Below are 19,251 nucleotides of genomic sequence, written 5' to 3'. Positions count from 1 at the left end.
CACACTGCAGGGTCAGGCAAGTTGGGTCGGTAACTAGCAGGTACGTCAGGAACAGAGCTGTAGGCAGCAGAGTAGTCAGGTTCAGGCTGGAGTCGGCAATGGCGAACGGGCAGGCAGAGGGATCAAGCATAGACATGGTCGAAGAGCAAACCAGGGGTTGGCTCAGGCAGAGTACAAGTGTGGTCAGTGGGATCAGGACGGCAACAGAGTTTAAAGACCAGGAGCAGGTAGCAGAATGCTGTAGACCATAAAGCAAGGTCCTAGTGCAGCACAGGTGTTTATATAGCCCACTTTGCGCCACTTTAGTGGCAGGCATGAATGCGTGAACACTCGTTCGCGTTTGCATGTTCAAGAGTCATGTGAATGGGAATTCTCTGTCCATGGGTTTGGTTAATAGGTTTTCTCTGTCTGTGGATTTGGCTAACAGAAATTCTCCGTCTGCACATAACTATGTGCCTGGGCTTATTTCTTCTTCCCTGACAACAGATTACTAACCTCTGATGGAAAATGTCTTACTTGACTGTTCTTATGTCATCTACTCTTGTGTTTCTCATAGATGGCAATTGTACATGACTATCTTCTTAATTTGTTTGTTAAATTGTTGGTCTAGATAAATAAATAAAACATTTTTGTATATTTTACATATTCATTTTTTTCTTGCCTCTGTGTTGGGGTGTAACTCACTAAAGTCCTTTGGGCCATGATCTTTTGTTTGGGAGAACCTGTCCCCTGGATAACTATTAGTCGTGCACTCCACAAATTTGCCTTTTATTGGAGAGTGGCAAGAAGAAAGCCATTGTTGAAAGAAAGTCATAAGAAGTCTCATTCGCAGTTTGCGAGAAACCATGTGGGGGACACAACAAACGTGTGGAAGAAGGTGCTCTTGTAAGATGAGACCAAAATTGAACTTTTTGGCCTTAAAGCAAAACGCTATGTGTGATGGAAAACTAACACTGCACATCCCCCTGAACACGCCATCCCCACCTTAAAATATGGTGGTCGCAGGATCATGTTGTGGGGATGCCACTTCTTCAGCAGGGACAGGGAAGATGGTCAGAGTTGATGGGAAGATGAATGGAGCCAAATACAGGGAAATTTTAGAAGAAAACCTGTTAGAGTCTGCAAAAGACTTGAGACTGGGAGGTTCACCTTCCAGCAGGACGACCCTAAAAATACAGACAGAGCTACAATGCAATGGATTAGATCAAAGCATATTAATGTGTTAGAATGGGCCAGTCAAAGTCCAGACTTAAATCCAATTGAGAATCCGTGGCAAGACTTGAAAATTGCTGTTCATAGATGCTCTCCATCCAATCTGACAGAGCTTGAGCTATTTTGCAAAGAAGAATGGGCAAAAATTTCACTCTCTAGATGTGCAAAGTTGGTAGAGACATAGCCAAAAAGATTTGCAGCTCTAATTGCAGTGAATGGTGGTTCTACAATGTATTGGACAGGAGGAGAGAATGCAAGCCGGAAGAGAGCTTGACCAACCGACAGTCTGACAAAGGAGCTAGGAGGCTCCGAAACATGTTGCTGCCCACTTCACCGCCCACTGTGTGACATCATCATGGCTAGGCACCAGCTTGCATTCCAGCCTGGTTATGGTTGGCCACTGCACACATTTGCACCGTTCTCTCCTCCTGTGACAACAGCATAATCTCCACACTGTGCTGAGGTCTCTGGACTTCCCATCTCGGGGCTTACTCCACTCCTGGAGTCTCAGAGGTGCCCACCCACAGGGCTTATACCACACACAGACAAGCATTTGTAAGTAAGGATGATCGAACTTTTGAAAAGTTTGGTTCGGCCAGAACATCCGAACTTCCCGAAAGTTCGGCCCGGATTTCAGAACCCCATTGAAATCAATGGGACCCGAACTTCGGTAATCAAAAAACACAATTTTTAAGCCCTAAAACCAAATAAATGCCCCTAAAAAGTGCCTAGGGTTCTGGGTCATGCCCCATTAACTATTAATCACACAAAAAAAAGTTCTTAAAAATTGTCATTTTTGATAAAAAAGCCAATTATTGAAAAAATTTAAAAAAAAAGGGAGATTTTTTGATTTTGACTTTGGATTTAGTATCTGGGGGGTCTAAAAGGTGTGCATGTGAAGTTTAAGCTCTGTAGCATGTCCAGAACCATGAAAAAAAAAAAGATAATTTTTCAGTAGAACAGGGATGTGGGACCCTCCTTTTACACCTATATGATCTTTTTTTTCTGGTTCTGGACATGCTACAGAGCTAAAACTTCACAGGTACACCTTTTAGACCCCCCAGACACAAAATCACACAAAAAAGTTCTTAAAAATTGTAATTTTTGATAAAAAAAGCCAATTATTGAAAAAATGTAAAAAAAAAAGAGATTTTTTTGATTTTTACTTTGGATTTCGTATCTGGGGGGTCTAAAAAGTGTACATGTGAAGTTTCAGCTCTGTAGCATGTCCAGAACCATAAAAAAAAAGGATTGTTTGTATTAGAACACTTTCAGCACAGGAGTATGGCTTCTCGGTTTTCACACCTTGCCGGTTTAATAGAAGGCATTTTTTGGGTTCTTTGCAGTCAGGAAAAACATCTGAACTTGTGTATAGTGGTACTGTGCACAAGTTCAGATGTTTTGCCTGCCTTCAAAAACCCCCAAAAAATGCCAGCAAAAACACACCTGGGCATTTTTTTTTTTTGACGCTAGCGTTTTTTTGGCATTTTTTTGGGTTCTTTTGAGGCAGGCAAAACATCTGAACTTGTGTATAGTGGTATATATACACACATACTTATATGTATATAGACACCTAGCCATATATAGGTGTGATAGTAGCAGAAATATATTACTGTAAATGATTTCATTAGCGCAAGCATATATTTCTGCTACTATCACACCTATATATGTCTAGGGGTATATATACAGACATATATGTGTATATATACCCCCTATACACATGTCCTCAAAAAAGCACTGGCAGTGGCAACCCCTGCAGCATAAAAAATGCTTGGTTGGTGAGAAGCCATATCCCTGTGCCGAAGCAACTCAGAGAAATGATCATTTCTCTATAGCGGTCACCCTGCTATGGAAGGGTTTTGTCACCCTTCCATAGCAGTCACTGTCAGTTAACCCTACACTACACCACGGTCCCCTTACACTTAACACTTTCCCTACAGAAACTAAATTTTTGAAGCTAACTAAAGTGTAAAAGGAGCACTCTAACTACACTAGATATCCCTTTCCTCACACTAAAAATAGCTAAATGACACTTTGTAACACATTAGAACAGAACAGCATTCCACTCTCTTCCATGTCCCGTACAAGAATGCTAGGAATTTGGCGGGGGCGATCTTATATACTGGGGGGCGTATTCACTAATGATTGGACTATGGACCCCCTAGTCACTCCAATCACATTCCTAGCATTCTCCTGCCCCTCAATTGGCTTTTACTGATGGTTCTGGTCCAATCACGGGCTTTTAACCTCCCTGGCGGTATGATTCTTTTGGATTTTAGGTGCTGAAAGCGGTACCATTATTTTGCATGTAATTCTTGTGAATGAGCAGCCCAAACCAACTGTATACATTTATTATATATATTATATATATATATATATATGTATGTATACATATATTATGTATATATATATATATATATATATACATATATATATATATATATATATATATATATATATATATATATAATGTATACAGTTGGTTTGGGCTGCTCATTCACAAGAATTACGTGTGTGTATATATATATATATATATATATATATATATATATATATATACACATATATATATATACACACACACACACACACACACACACACATATATATATATATATATATATATATATATATATATATATATGTGTGTGTATATGTGTATATTGTAAGGGATTAGCTCGGTGGTAGGCGTGGATGACTCCTTGGGGAGTGCGTTTTCACAGAGAAATAGCCCAAAAGTGCTTGCAAACAACAGGTTTATGGTTTATTCTAATGGTGTTTTCTTCACCAGGCTGTATGCAGCAAAACATCCAAAATAAAATAAAACAGAAAATAAATCCTTGCCTCTGTGGGCGGCTACCTTCTCACAACTGGAACCTGCCTAAGTGTCTGTCTCCAACCTACCGTCGGGCAGACTTCCTTGTCCTCCAGCGGACACTCAATAGTCCTTTTATAATAGCTTCACAGGGCAACACAGTCCTTTGTTTCTTTCACATCAACAGTTCGTCTTCTCACCTTTGAGACGTATTCACCCTTGGTTACCGTCCCGGGCACACATCACTCCGGGGGGTCTTCTCCCAGGCCCACACATCCTGTCGGGAGGCACACGCTGACTGTCCTCCTGCTCCCAGCCCACATGGCTTCAGGACACAGCTTCTGGAGGCAGCAAACAATAGGAATTTCTCTGAACAAATTATAGAGCCTTAACTCCCTCATTCTGAACAGGTGAAGGCCTTTCAACTTCCTGCTGGCTAGCTCTGTAGCCAACACCCTAAATTAATTAATGGACTTCTCAATCAGGTGGAAATGTATCTCCTTCCTGTGACTACATTCCCAGATTTAGCTGACTTCCTGTCACATACCCCCCCCTCTTGTTTCAACCCTAGGGTTGGGACACATATTTCCAGGCACGCATGTGTCAGGCACTGCTGACTCACTGATAAGCCTCCTATTATCCTCAAGCTTCCGGATGAAACTGTTTTGTCATCTTCATTGACGGATTTCTCATAAATGCCACACAGTTTGTCTCTCATCTCATATACACATTCTTCAACTGCATTTTTGGCATCATTTTGCTCCTTCTCGTTTCTGTCATCTTCATTGACAGCTTTCTCATAAATGTCAGACAGCTTGTCCCTCATAACCGTCTGTCCAATCCACCATGGAGGACCGTGATCCATAGGCAACTCAATTGGGCTAGTCTTAATGTCTTCAACATTCTTAAGACGCCTCTCTCTGCAATCCATAAATGTTTTCCACAAAACTTTGAGAACCTTTGCTTCACTAAGCTTTGTTCCAAGTAGGGACTCTTGACATCCCTCTGTGACTTGAGTTGCCTCTCCATACAGCTGTACACAATCATTGACTTTTTGTTGTAAAAGGGAATGATCTTCCTTCTTGAGCTTTGCTTGCTCTAAGATGCTGTGCAGAGGATTTTCCAATTGAGACAACAGGCTGTCACACATTTCTTCAAAGTGACCCCTGTTCCTTTTCCCAGAGATATCAATATCATTCACCAAACATTTCATATTCATAGGCAGATCTGAAGCATTTGCACTCATCAACTTCTTAAACTTTTCGCCCTCCTGAGCGAGTCGCAGTAAAGGCCTACTACTTGATTTGATATTCAGTTTATATTTCTTGCCAAACTCTTCACAGAAGTAGCCAACCAGAACATCATCAACTTTCCTTCCACCAACATAGGGGTCAAAGGCAACAACACAGTTGAACCCAGCGATCTGGGTGGTATCCATTATAGACCTCCTCTCTGCATCAGTGAAGAAGCATGGAACTGCAACACATTCTTTTACAGGTTTCTTCAATGCACTTTCTGCTGAACTATTTGACCGCTCAAGGTCACCTAGTTCTTTTTCTCTATCTGAATTCCACATGGAATGCATCTCAAGATCACGATCAAACTTCTGCCACCCGTCTTTCACCAGTTCCATTTTGGAAACACTCCCTGAAAGGCACTTATTCATTTGCTTCACGTTTTCACCAACAGCCTTAGTTTTCTCCACTAGGTTTTCAGCCTGAACTGAGAAATCACCACATTTCTTACTCAGCTCCTTTGTTTGCTGAAGTTCTAATGATACATTTTCCAATGCTTGAAGTTTTTGAAGGAACGGTTTATTCCAAAGGGGTGATTCAAGCCACATGTCGTCACATTTCTGAGGCTCACTCAGGACAGACCCCAAAACACTGATCCTTTTAAAAACTGCATCAGGCACACTATCCCCTCTTTGGGACAGATCCTCTGTTGCCTGGAATTCCTCTTCCAGTTCCTGCAACGGAATCTTCATCTCTTCTACTTGCTGTTCTAAGGCTCGCTTAGACTTTTCTAGCTCCTGAACGCTTTTCACAACATCATCCTTGGAGCTGACCAATTCTTCCATTTCTGTACGCAGCTGTTTAACACTTTCTAGTTCAGCCTTACACTCTAGAGCTTCCTCCAAAGAGCGAGCCAAGAACAGGGCTTTGCTCTCGTTATCACGCACCTCCGTTTCTGCACGTGCGCGTTCTTCTGCATATTTTGCAGACACAGTCTTCTCTTCACCAAGCATCTGATCAAACTTCTTTTTCACATCTTCAACACACTGTAATGAACCAACGCTTTCTTCCATGCGTTTTTTCATATCCGCTATCTGAGCTTGCAATGTTGCGACTTGCTCTGATAGGTTTTTCTTTTCTTCCGCCTCCTCTTTTAATTGTTCCAGGAAGCCATTTTTCTCATCTTCCATTTGTTTGAGCTTTGTGCTAAAACTCAGCCTTTGACACCTCTCTTCCTGTAAGAGTTCCTGCGTGTCTTGCAGCTGCGATTCCAAGATAGAAAAATCTTCCGCAATTTCTCTAGATTTGCTGTCTGCTTGAGAAAGCTGATTTGTAACATTGTCCAACTCAACCTGCAGTCGGTTTGCCTTCTCTGACAGCTTAGCACACAATCGGTCACCTTCTGACACCTTGACTTGCGATTCCAGAAGCTGTGCCTCTACTTTTTCCCTCTTATGTTCACAATCTTCTTTTCCCTGCATAAGAGCCTTCACCTCATTGGCTAGCATCTGGGAATAAGAATGTAATTCTGCCACACAGGCTTCTTTCTCCTTTAACTGCTGCTGGACACGTTGGGCTTCCCCTTTCCAACTTTCACAGTCCGCACGCCATTCATTTACCACATTGCTCAAAGTAGTGAGCTCATACACAGTACTCAGTAATTTAGGCTCTCTTTCACTTTTCTCGTTGTCGCTGAGAGACAATGTCGTTTTCAGAGCGACATTCTGTTCCTGCGACTCCTGCAGGTCTATTTTTGTAGCTCCCAAAGACTGAAGACTTTTTTCCAGCTGATTACGCAACTCCAACATATCAGCCATACTTTGCTTCTGCAAAGTCTGAATTTCACTTTCCTTTTCCATGAGGATGGTATCTTTCTCCATTATAGTCTCTCTGCGTTTTTGCAACTCGACCAAAAGAAGAGCAGTGGATTCTTCCCACTGTAACACATGAGACTTGAGTAGTTCATTCATTTCCTGCAAGTTTCTATGCTCCATTTTAAGCAATTCCAAGGCTTGTTCCTTTTCTTCCATTTTCCGTTGCAAGGCATCCAACTCAGCCCTGCACACATACTCGGTTTCCTCCAAACCGATGGCCTCCATTGGCTGCTGGCGTCTCTGTTTCCAGCCTGCCATGCTCTCTTGATGAGCCTTTTGTTGAGCTGCAAAGCTCTGCTGAAAATCCGCATTTGCCTGCTGTTGAGCTGCATTTGCTTGCTGTTGAGCTGCATTTGATATAATCAGATGTTTCAACATCTCCTCCATTTTGAGCTTACTTTTCATCTGAGCACACTGCGTCTCCATAGCGGTTTCATCAGTGTTGCTAGGGACAACAACCTTCCTCTTTAGTAGACTCTCTTTAGGCATGGATGGGGCTGGTTCAGACGGCAACATCCCCTCCATCCATAGAATCCGGTCTCTCATTTCATCTATCTTTGCATTCTTCAGGCGTTTTGAACGCCCCATCTTCAATAACTCCACAAACAAATTTTTCACAGTCCAGCAAAAAATTTTCAGACCACTGTCTCTTTAACACATGTAGTTTTTCTCTCTCTTGCAAGATCTCTTTTCCTGCACACACAGTTTGTGCAGTCACTTGCACCAGACACAACAAAGTTCATCAAATAATTTTGAGACCGCTGTCTCTTTAAAACACTTTTTTTTTTTTTTCTGTCAGGATCTTCTCTCCTGCACACATAGATTGTGCAATCTCATGCACCAGATAAAGTTCATCAAACATATGCACTTCCTTGCAGGGATCTCTGCTTATGCCCGCATCCTCCACCATATGTAAGGGATTAGCTCGGTGGTAGGCGTGGATGACTCCTTGGGGAGTGCGTTTTCACAGAGAAATAGCCCAAAAGTGCTTGCAAACAACAGGTTTATGGTTTATTCTAATGGTGTTTTCTTCACCAGGCTGTATGCAGCAAAACATCCAAAATAAAATAAAACAGAAAATAAATCCTTGCCTCTGTGGGCGGCTACCTTCTCACAACTGGAACCTGCCTAAGTGTCTGTCTCCAACCTACCGTCGGGCAGACTTCCTTGTCCTCCAGCGGACACTCAATAGTCCTTTTATAATAGCTTCACAGGGCAACACAGTCCTTTGTTTCTTTCACATCAACAGTTCGTCTTCTCACCTTTGAGACGTATTCACCCTTGGTTACCGTCCCGGGCACACATCACTCCGGGGGGTCTTCTCCCAGGCCCACACATCCTGTCGGGAGGCACACGCTGACTGTCCTCCTGCTCCCAGCCCACATGGCTTCAGGACACAGCTTCTGGAGGCAGCAAACAATAGGAATTTCTCTGAACAAATTATAGAGCCTTAACTCCCTCATTCTGAACAGGTGAAGGCCTTTCAACTTCCTGCTGGCTAGCTCTGTAGCCAACACCCTAAATTAATTAATGGACTTCTCAATCAGGTGGAAATGTATCTCCTTCCTGTGACTACATTCCCAGATTTAGCTGACTTCCTGTCACAATATATATATATATATATATATATATATATAATGTATGTGTATATATATATATACTGTGTGTATATATATATATATATATATATATATATATATATATATATATATATGTATATATATATATATATATATATACATATATTTACATAAAAAGTACAGTAAAACTGCAGGAAAGGGCACTGGGGGGCAATGTAATGTGATTTTATTTTATTTTGAACTGTATCAGTTTGTTTGGTGCATTTTACATTTGAATTTGCCGCCGGTTCCACCCCCCGGCGGACGTCACATCCCCGGAGACGGAAGCTGGGGCTCGCAGACGATCGGGAGGAAGCTCCGCCGCCGCACACCGCTCGCAGTCTTCGCTGGATCCCGGAGAAAAGGTAAGTAAAACCTCTTCCAGCATCCAGCGATCTTCTTAGCGCTACCCCGAGTGTGACTCGGGGTTACCGCTTTTGCCACTAAAATCTTACCCCGAGTCACACTCGGGAATACCGCTAGGAAGGTTAAAGCCCATTTCCTGTCCCATTGCATTTTGGTCGGTTCTGGTTGCCGAATTCCGAACTTTTTGGGCAAAAAGTTCTAAATTCGGCCGAACCTCGAACACCCAATGTTCGGGCCGAACCGATGGTCGACCCGAACCGTTCGATCATCCCTATTTGTAAGCTCACTAGGATTTAGCAGGAAGCGGACCCCGATACATCTATAGGATCCACGGGATTGTCATCTGGCACATCCAGAGGACAATGAACTTTGCTAGCCCAATCTCCATACTGTGTGAGTGAAATCCATTTTATTACATGTGTTTCAAGAATAAACAGATACACTTAGAAGGCTGCGCCTTCTTGTTTTTTTATCCTACAGTGCAGCTGTAGCCCATTCGAAAGAAAATATAACACACAATTTATGAGGACATTCACAGATAAATTCCAAAAAAATGAGAAAACATACTTGTCTTGGAAATGTGATGTTACAGTTCCTTGAATCCACTCACTTCATGTTAGACAGGCTACTGACAAGGAGAGCACTTCTGAAGAAAATAGTTCTGGCTGCACTGCTGTATGTGGGGCTGCTTGGCACCCAATTTTTCACCCAAAAAGATCGATAGAAGGGTTTCCCTGCCTTATTAGAGGCTTTAGCATACCAAGGTCAGGGACTACGCTACAGGGGAGGCTGAACCTCTGCAGAAAACCAAAGGTGGCAGGTAAGGGCTTCTCTCTTCACACTGGCTGTGAGTTCAGTGAGGACAAAAAAAAGGGAAATGGGATGTTGTGTGGTCTTCAGCTCGGGATGTAGTGGTACTGTGGTTGGAAGTAAACGAGGCTACTACCATATGTATGCTGCCGTGTTGGCGCCAGAAAAAAAAGAAATTACAGAGGTTATAACCTTTCCATACTTTATATAAAATGAAATAAAAGGTTTTGCCTTTAGTTCTAGTTTAAACTTGGCTAGGTGTGTTAAATTTTGTTGCTATATATATTTGCATACAGATGAATAGTTATTTGTCAGGTAGGTGGAATGGGGCTTAGGTGCCCTTACACTGGTTATAGATGTGTGAAACTTTCTTGACAATTAAAGGTTACATTTATTTAAGGAACCACAATGAAATTGAATAGTATCTCCCATGAGATTATTGAAACTTGTCATTTTTAATTATGTACAGTGCCTTGCGAAAGTATTCGGCCCCCTTGAACTTTTCAACCTTTTGCCACATTTCAGGCTTAAAACATAAAGATATAAAACTGTAATTTTTTTGTGAAGCATCAACAACAAGTGGGACACAATCATGAAGTGGAATGAAATTTATTGGATTTTTTAAAAAATAGGGCGTGCAAAATTATTCAGCCCCCTTAAGTTAATACTTTGTAGCGCCACCTTTTGCTGCGATTACAGCTGTAAGTCACTTGGGGTATGTCTCTATCAGTTTTGCACATTGAGAGACTGAAATTTTTGCCCATTCCTCCTTGCAAAACAGCTCGAGCTCAGTGAGGTTGGATGGAGAGCGTTTGTGAACAGCAGTTTTCAGTTCTTTCCACAGATTCTCGATTGGATTCAGGTCTGGACTTTGACTTGGCCATTCTAACACCTGGATATGTTTATTTGTGAACCATTCCATTGTAGATTTTGCTTTATGTTTTGGATCTCAGGTCTTTTGCAGACTCCATCAGGTTTTCTTCCAGAATGGTCCTGTATTTGGCTCCATCCATCTTCCCATCAATTTTAAACATCTTCCCTGTCCCTGCTGAAGAAAAGCAGGCCCAAACCATGATGCTGCCACCACCATGTTTGACAGTGGGGATGGTGTGTTCAGGGTGATGAGCTGTGTTGCTTTTACGCCAAACATAACGTTTTGCATTGTTGCCAAAAAGTTTGATTTTGGTTTCGTTTCATCTGACCAGAGCACCTTCTTCCACATGTTTGGTGTGTCTCCCAGGTGGCTTGTGGCAAACTTTAAACGACAATATTTATGGATATCTTTATGAAATGGCTTTCTTCTTGCCACTCTTCCATAAAGGCCAGATTTGTGCAGTATACGACTAATTATTGTCCTATGGACAGAGTCTCCCACCTCAGCTGTAGATCTCTGCAGCTGTAGATCACTTCATTAAGTTGCACCGAAGTCGTGTCGCCATAGTGTGAACCGACACTTACAGATATGTTTAATAAACATTTGTTGCATTATTTAAGTGTGGTTTGTTTATTTTTTTTCTTTCTTTTGTGTTATTATCAATATTAATTAAGGAAACACGCCCCAACAATTTTGGTGGTAATAGGGGTACGGTAAATGCACTTTTAATTATTTTACTGTATATTTAGTAGACTTGAAAGATAAAATGTTGAACTGATGTTAGACAAAAAAAAAAAAAAAAACTCTGAACTTTGGTTTTATACTTCTCAGAATAGATGGTAAGGATTTAAATGAATTCAGTGCTAAAAATGTGTTCTTACTGAAGATGTTAAATGCCTGGGCCCGAAACCCCACAAATGACAGGTTTCCTTTAGGTTTCATTCACATTGACAGTAATACCACCCACTAAAAAGTGATCAGCCGTCAAGCGCTTTTCATTGGGCGGTATAGCAGCAGTTGCCAGGCATTCAACATGCAATTATGTCCTGTTTTTTTCCCCAACACAAAGGATATTTTATAGTAAAAATCACACCACAGCCATAAGCTGAGCATTTGGCTTGGGGTTGCGTTGTACTTCCAGCAAACTCAATAGGGAAGTATGACAGGAGGGGTCACCTATCAAACTCTGCAGCCATGAAGAAAAACATCACCGCTGCAGCATGTGTATAGCTCTATCAGGCTGTAATGTTAGCATTTGGGTGCATGGTTGGCTGTGCATCCAGGGAAGGTAACAATGCTGCTCACCTGCCTGCTTTTACCGCCCCCTGTAGCAGATCTTACTCAGCACAACATTTCTACAAGATATGCAGGGCTTGATTTACCAAAAAGTGACTGTAGAATATCTGCTAAATTGGTTTTGACTGTGAAGTCTAATTTGCCTCTTCTGCTTTATGCTCCCCTACTGTTATACACATTTCCAAGGCTACATTCACATGGTCACATATTTTTAATATTATTATTATACAGGATTTATATAGCGCCGACAGTTTGCGCAGCGCTTTACAATATGAGGGAAGACAATACAGTTACAATACAATTCAATACAGCAGGATCTAGAGGGCCCTGCTCGTTAGAGCTTACAATCTAGAAGGGGGGGGGGTCAAGTGAAACAAAAGGCAATAGCTGTGGGGGATGAGCTGATGGAGAAAATGGAGGTACAGTTGTCAGGTGTGGGTAGGATAGGCTTCTCTGAAGAGGAGGGTTTTCAGAGATCGTCTAAAAGCTAATAGAGTAGGAGATAATTGGACAGATAAGGGTAAGGAGTTCCATAGGATTGGTGAGGCTCTGGTAAAGTCCTGGAGGCGAGCATGGGAGGAGGTGATGAGGGAGCTAGAGAGCAGGAGGTTTTGAGAGGAACGAAGAGGGCGATTTGGTTGGTGTTTTGAGACTAGGCTAGTGATGTAGCTGGGGGCTAAGTTGTGGATGGCTTTGTAAGATGTTGTTAGTATTTTGAATTTAATTCGTTGAGTGAGCAGAAGCCAGTGGAGGGCTTGACAGAGAGGAGCAGCGGACACTGAGCGATTGGTGAGGTGGATGAGCCTGGCGGCAGCATTCATAATGGATTGAAGGGGGGCTAGCCTATGTAGAGGTAAGCCAATGAGAAGGGAATTGCAGTAGTCGAGGCGCGAGATGACCAGGGAGTGAACTAGGAGCTTTGTTGTGTCTTTGGTTAGAAAGGGGCGTATTTTGGAGATGTTGCGGAGGTTGAGGTGGCAAGATTTGGACATTGATTGGATGTGGGGCTTAAAAGAGTTCAGAGTCCAGAACAACACCTTGGACCTTGGCATGTGGGGATGGGCTGATAGTAATGCCATCGATTTTGACAGAGAGATCAGGAGAAGAGGAAGGGGCACGTGGTGGAGGAAAGATTATAAGCTCAGTTTTGGACGGATTGAGTTTGAGGTAAAGGTGTGACATCCAGACTGATATATCAGATAGTAGATTAGTGATACGTGAGGAGACTGAGGAAGAGAGCTGAGGGGTGGATAAATAGATTTGAGTATCGTCAGAGTAGAAATGGTATCAGCTGACCTAGAGAGGACGTGTAGTTTGAAAATAGGAGGGGTCTGAGAACAGAGCCTTGGGGGACCCCAACAGAAAAAGGAAGAGGAGAGGAGAAAGTAGAATTGTAAGTAATGCTAAAGGTGCGGTTGGATAAGTAGGAAGATAACCAGTGAAGAGTACAGTCACGGAGTCCAAAGGCATGGAGTTTTTTGAGGAGGAGGGTATGGTCAACCATATCAAAGGCAGCAGAAAGGTCCAGGAGTAGGAGTACAGAATAGTGTCCATTGGTTTTGGCAGTTAGTAGATGGTTTGTCAGTTTTAGGAGAGCAGTTTCAGTGGAGTGTTGAGGCCGAAAATCCAAGGAGGCTCTTCTCGGCAAGGTGGTCGCACAGTCGGTTGTAGACCAGACGTTCAAGGAGTTTGGATAAAAAGGGGAGCAGGGAAATAGGGCTTAGGTTGTTAAGATCGGTTGGGTCCAGTGAGGGCTTTTTAAGTATGGGGCTGACTAGTGCATGTTTTAGAGAGTTGGGGAAGATGCCAGAAGAGAGGGAGAGATTGAAGATGTGGGTTAGAGAGCGTAGAATAGGGCCAGAGGGTGAACGTAGCATTTGCAAGGGAACAGGATCCAGAGGGCAGGTGGTTAAGTGGACGTTAGCAAGTAGTTTAGCAACCTCATCTATAACAGTGGGGTTGAATGAGGGAAGTAGTGATTGCACCTGTGGGCATGAAGCGTGAAGCATGGAAGGTATCCGAACAGCAATGATTTCCTCACAAATTGTATCACTCTTCTGTTTAAAGTGGTTGGCAATTTCCTGGGCAGTGAGTGAGTCAGTGGGAGGAGATAGTGGAGGACGGAGTAGAGAATTAAATGTAGCGAAAAGTTGCCAGGGGTGGGATGAAAAGTTGTTAATCAGAGTGATAAAATAGGTCTGCTTGGCAGTGTGGAGACTGGAATTGTATTTTTGGAGGGCAGATTTATATTGGTGGAAATCTATCTGAGACCTAGTCTTTCGCCACAGGCACTCAAGAGCACGGCTATACTTTTTCAGACTTCTAGTGTTATCTGTTTGCCAAGGTTGAAGGGGTCGGGGCCTGATTCGATGTGTAGTGAGGGGGGCCAGTGTGTCTAGGGAGGCTAAAAGTGAAGTGTTGTAGACAGAAGTGGCTAGGTTGGTGCTGGAAAGGGGTGCAATTTTGTCATAGAGGTGGTCGGTAGCAGAGTAGAGAAGAGAAGGGTTGAGATGGTGTAGGTTTCTGCGGGTAACTGTAAGGTAGCTAGAGGGAGAGGAGGTGGAGGAGAGGGAGAGAGTGAAACTAATAAGGTAGTGATCAGAGAGAGGGAAAGGGTTGTTTATAAGGTTGTGTGGAGTGCATAGGTGGGAGAAAACCAGGTCAAGGGTATTGCCTTCAGAGTGAGTAGAAGCATGTACCCATTGCTTCAAGTCAAAGGAGGAGGTTAGACTGAGAAGTTTGGAAGTGGCAGGATTGTTAGTATTAATAGGGATGTTGAAGTCGCCGAGAATGATTGTTGGGATTTCTGAAGAGAGAAAGTAGGGTTGCCAGGCAGAGAAGTCGTCAAGAAAGGTCGATACTGGTCCAGGGGGGCGTTAGATCACAGCTATCCTTAGAGAAACAGGGGAGAAAAGACGAATGCAGTGGACCTCAAATGAGGAAAGTGACAGAGAGGGAGGTGGGTGAAGTACCTGAAAGGTGCTATGTGGGGCTAGAAGGATCACAACACCCCCATTTGTACATTGGTGCAAATAGCTGCGTTCAGAGGTGGAAAAACGCCTCTCCTGGATGCTGCAACACTCTATGGCCACATACAAAATGGCCGAATAACTGCAGCCAGAATCCCCAGAAAAGCCAGAATATAAATGGAGGCTCTATTTGCATGTATCACTCAGATAAGTGGTTACAGGAAAATAGCAGTGTTGCCACCATAGATTTGTACAGAGGATAAATCTGACAGCTGCAGCTGTTTGCACGCAATGGGGTTGATTTACTAAAACAGAAGAGTGCAAAATCTGGTGCAGCTGTGCATGGTAGCCAATCAACTCCCAAATTCAGCATGTTCAATGAAGCATTGACAAAAACTAGAAGCTGATTGGTTTCTATGCAAAGCTGCACCAGATTTTGCACTCTACGATTTTAGTAAACAAACCCCTATGTGTGCAGGCACAATTTGCAACCTCCATCAGGAATTCAATGATTCTTGTCAGCACCTAACCCTGGTCTCTACTCTTCAGTCATCTGTACACTTTTATATACAGTAGAGAGTTGTGCTATAAGAAAGTCCCCTGTACATTGTCCTATTTCTTAAGCCGTCCATAGAAGGTTCAAATCTCGACCGGCTGAATGTACCCAAGTTGACTGGGTACAACAAGCCTGTCGGATTTTACATGCGATTATTTCTAGCATCTGTTATAGCCACTAGCAAACAAAAATTACTGTGTTCTCCCTGGGGGAACGTCTTGCCAAGCCTCCTGCTGGGAGAACACATAGCTTGGTGGGAGGGATTCCCCCATAAACACTGACTGTGTTAATGGAGGAATCAAGCGATTTTCTTACAACTCGTGGTTGCAGGAAAGAAAATCGCTAATTTTAAGGCCTTACTCTAGACCCTGTTTTGGTTTGTCATTGGGATTGCGTAGAATGCATTAAGGTAAAAAAAAAGAAAAACACACGCCTGTAGAACCACCAAGGGCTTTAAAATAGTTGTAAGCGCTACGGGTTTTTTCTTTTTTTTTACCTTAACGCATTCTTTGCATTAAGGTAACAAAAAAAAAAAACATTTAAGGTGCAGCCCCCCCACCCCCTCCCCCCCAAATACTTACCTGAACCTGATCTTGATCCAGCTCTTTGCCCAAAAGCAGTGGCGCTGCTCTCTCTCCCTCTTTACTGGATTCCATGAGAGCAGTGGGAGCCATTGGCTCCTGCTGCTGTCAATCAAATCCAGTGATGAGGGGCAGGCCTGAGCTGAACTGTATGTGTCAATAGATGCATGCAGTGCAGCTTGGGATCGAGCCTGTATGATTCCCCCCTCCCTCAGCAAGTAGCTTGCTGGGAGGGTTACTCAGAAAGCAGGAGGAGACAGGAGTTCTGGCAAGGGACCCCAGAAAGGAGGATCAGGGCTGCTCTGTGCAAAACAGAGAAGGTAAAGCCCCGTACACACGCACAGATTGTTGGCCGTAAATTGTCAGCCAACGTCCGATCGGCCGATTGTAGGCTTGTTAGTATGATGCTACCAACAACCAACTGCGACTTTTCGGCCGAAAAAAATCTGGTGTGCATGCTATAAAATTTTTATTGGCCAACAACAGAATGGCCGATTGTTCCTAATGAGCCATACACACTATAAGATTTTCTGATGACTTTTTCCTTTAGATTTACCAAAACCAGATAATATGAGGTCAAACCTAAACACTTTCAATTTTTATGCAATCTGGCAGGCCCTTACACTACATAGAAAAGGTAAATCTGAAGGAAAAAGTCTTCAGAAAATCTTATAGTGTGTATGGCCCTTCAGTCAGTACAGATTTCGGCAGACAAAAATCTGATGAGCAAGACTGGGCATGCTCAGAGAAGAAAAAACACACGGAAAGTCAACCATCACATGACATCACTTCTGAAGTTGGTTTTTGTTGGCCAACAAAAGTCCAGTGCAAGTCTAGAGCACATTTCAACCAACAAACTACACTGGACAAAAGACGGCCGATCGGTCGGCCAACAATCTGTGCGTGTGTACGAGGCTTAAGTTTAACTTGTTTGTTATGAAAAAAATAATTATTATTTTTTTTTAAAAAGATCCTTTACAATACCTTTAATTATAGAGAGGAGAACAGATACCACTATGCTCTCTCCAACAAACACTGCAGTGTTTACTCTATACTTATTTTTTGAGTGATTTATAAAATTCAGGCTATGGTGTGTCACAGCCTGGGATGTTTTAAGAAGCATTCTCTGCATAAATTTCAAAATGTACATTTTAGAAAAAAACCTTTAAGGTTGGATTCACATATGCTGTGAACACGGTTTACAGAAGGGGTCTGGTGAGTTCCTGTTCACTGATTCAGGTGCGAATCAGGTTCGAATTTGTGCCTGAATTTGCAACTGAATCGGAAAAAAAAAGGCGCACAGGACCCTTTCCAAATGCGGACCGCGGCTGCCCAGGAGCTGTGTGAACCGGCTCCATTGAGAACCGGTCACTCCCCTGTCATGCAAATTGCATGCAGGGAAACTTGCATCCAATTTGCATATGTTTGAACCCAGCCTCAGAGAAGAGCAAGCCTCGATGTAATGCCCCGTACACACGTACCGATCGTCGGCCGACCGATCGGCTGTCTTTTGTCCAGGGATGTCCTGTTCGCTGAAAAGTGCCAAAAGACTGCACACGAATTTTGTCGGCCAACAACAGCCGGCTGCAGAAGTGATGTCATGTGATGGTTAACTTTCCATGTGTTTTTTCTTCTCTGAGCATGCCCAGTCTTGCAAATCTGCTGATTGTCGGCCGAATTCTGTACTGACTGGCGAACAATCGGCCGTTCTGGTGTCGGCATACAAAAATTTTAATGCCTGCACAACAGATTCTGTTCGGCCGAAAATGCGCTGCCGGCTGTCGGAAGCATCATACTAACAAGCCTACAATCGGCCGATCGGTCGTCGGCCGAATATTTACGGCCGACAATCGGTACGTGTGTACGGGCCTTAAGGCTGGGTTCACATCACAGCATTCTTTGAAAAGCAATTTGCGATGGATTGCTTTTCAGAGAGTGTCTAATCTGCAGCTTCCATGCGTTCTGGAGGTCATCTTGTCGCCTACCGAAGGTCTCATTTGAATGCGAATAACGTGTTGCAGCCATGACCCAAACCTTTGTCCCACAGCTGTGGTATGGTCCTATTGAATAGAATGGGTGGGTTTGACATATGGTGACACATGGTAAAGTGTAACTAAGGGCAACATTTTTTTTTTTTCTTTTTGGATAGTAAGACTGGCCATACACTATACAATTTTCTTGTACAGTTTTCCTTTAGATTAACCGAAACCACATCATTTGAGGTCAAACCTAAACACTCAATTTGTATGCGATCAGGCAACCCCTTGCCCTACATAGTTAAAAGTAAATTTAAAGAAATTTAATAAGAAGATTGTATAATGTATTTCCAGCTTAACCACTTCAAGACCAGGCCTATTTCTGACATTTGTTGCTTACAAGTTAAAATCAGCATTTTTTGCTAGAAAATTGCTTAGAACCCCCAAACATTATATATATTTATTTAGCAGAGACCCTAGAAAATAAAATGGCAGTCGTTGCCATATTTTATGTCACACTGTATTTGCAGTGGTCTTTCAAACACAATGTTTTGGGTCAAAATACACTTCAATGAATTAAAAAAAAGTTAGCCCAGTTTTTGTATAATGTGAAATTTGATGTTACCCCAAATAAATAAATACCTAACACGTCACGCTTTAAAAATTGCGCACACTGACTAAGGTACCTAAAAATCTCCATAGGCGACGATTTAAAAAAAATTAACGTTCACCTGTTTAGAGTTACAGAGGAGGTTTTGTGCTAGAATTATTGCTCTCACTCAAACGATCGTGGTGATACCTTACATGTGTGATTTGAACACTGTTTACATTTGCGGACGCAACTTACGTATGCAAGGAGGGATGGGATGCTTCAATTTTTTTTTTTCCTTACTTATTCATTTTTTTTACACTGTCCCTTTAAAAAAAATGTCCTGATCACTTTTATTGCTGTCACAAGGAATGTAAACATCACTTGTAACAGTAAAAGGCAGTGACAGCCATTCTTCGATCTGGGGTCTAAAAGACTCCAAACCCCTCCTCTGCATTTCAAAGTATTCAAGACGCCAA

This window comes from Pelophylax lessonae (assembly GCF_965119305.1).
Source record: "Pelophylax lessonae genome assembly, chromosome: 8".
NCBI lineage: Eukaryota > Metazoa > Chordata > Amphibia > Anura > Ranidae > Pelophylax > Pelophylax lessonae.
This window is presented reverse-complemented; position numbering follows the sequence as displayed.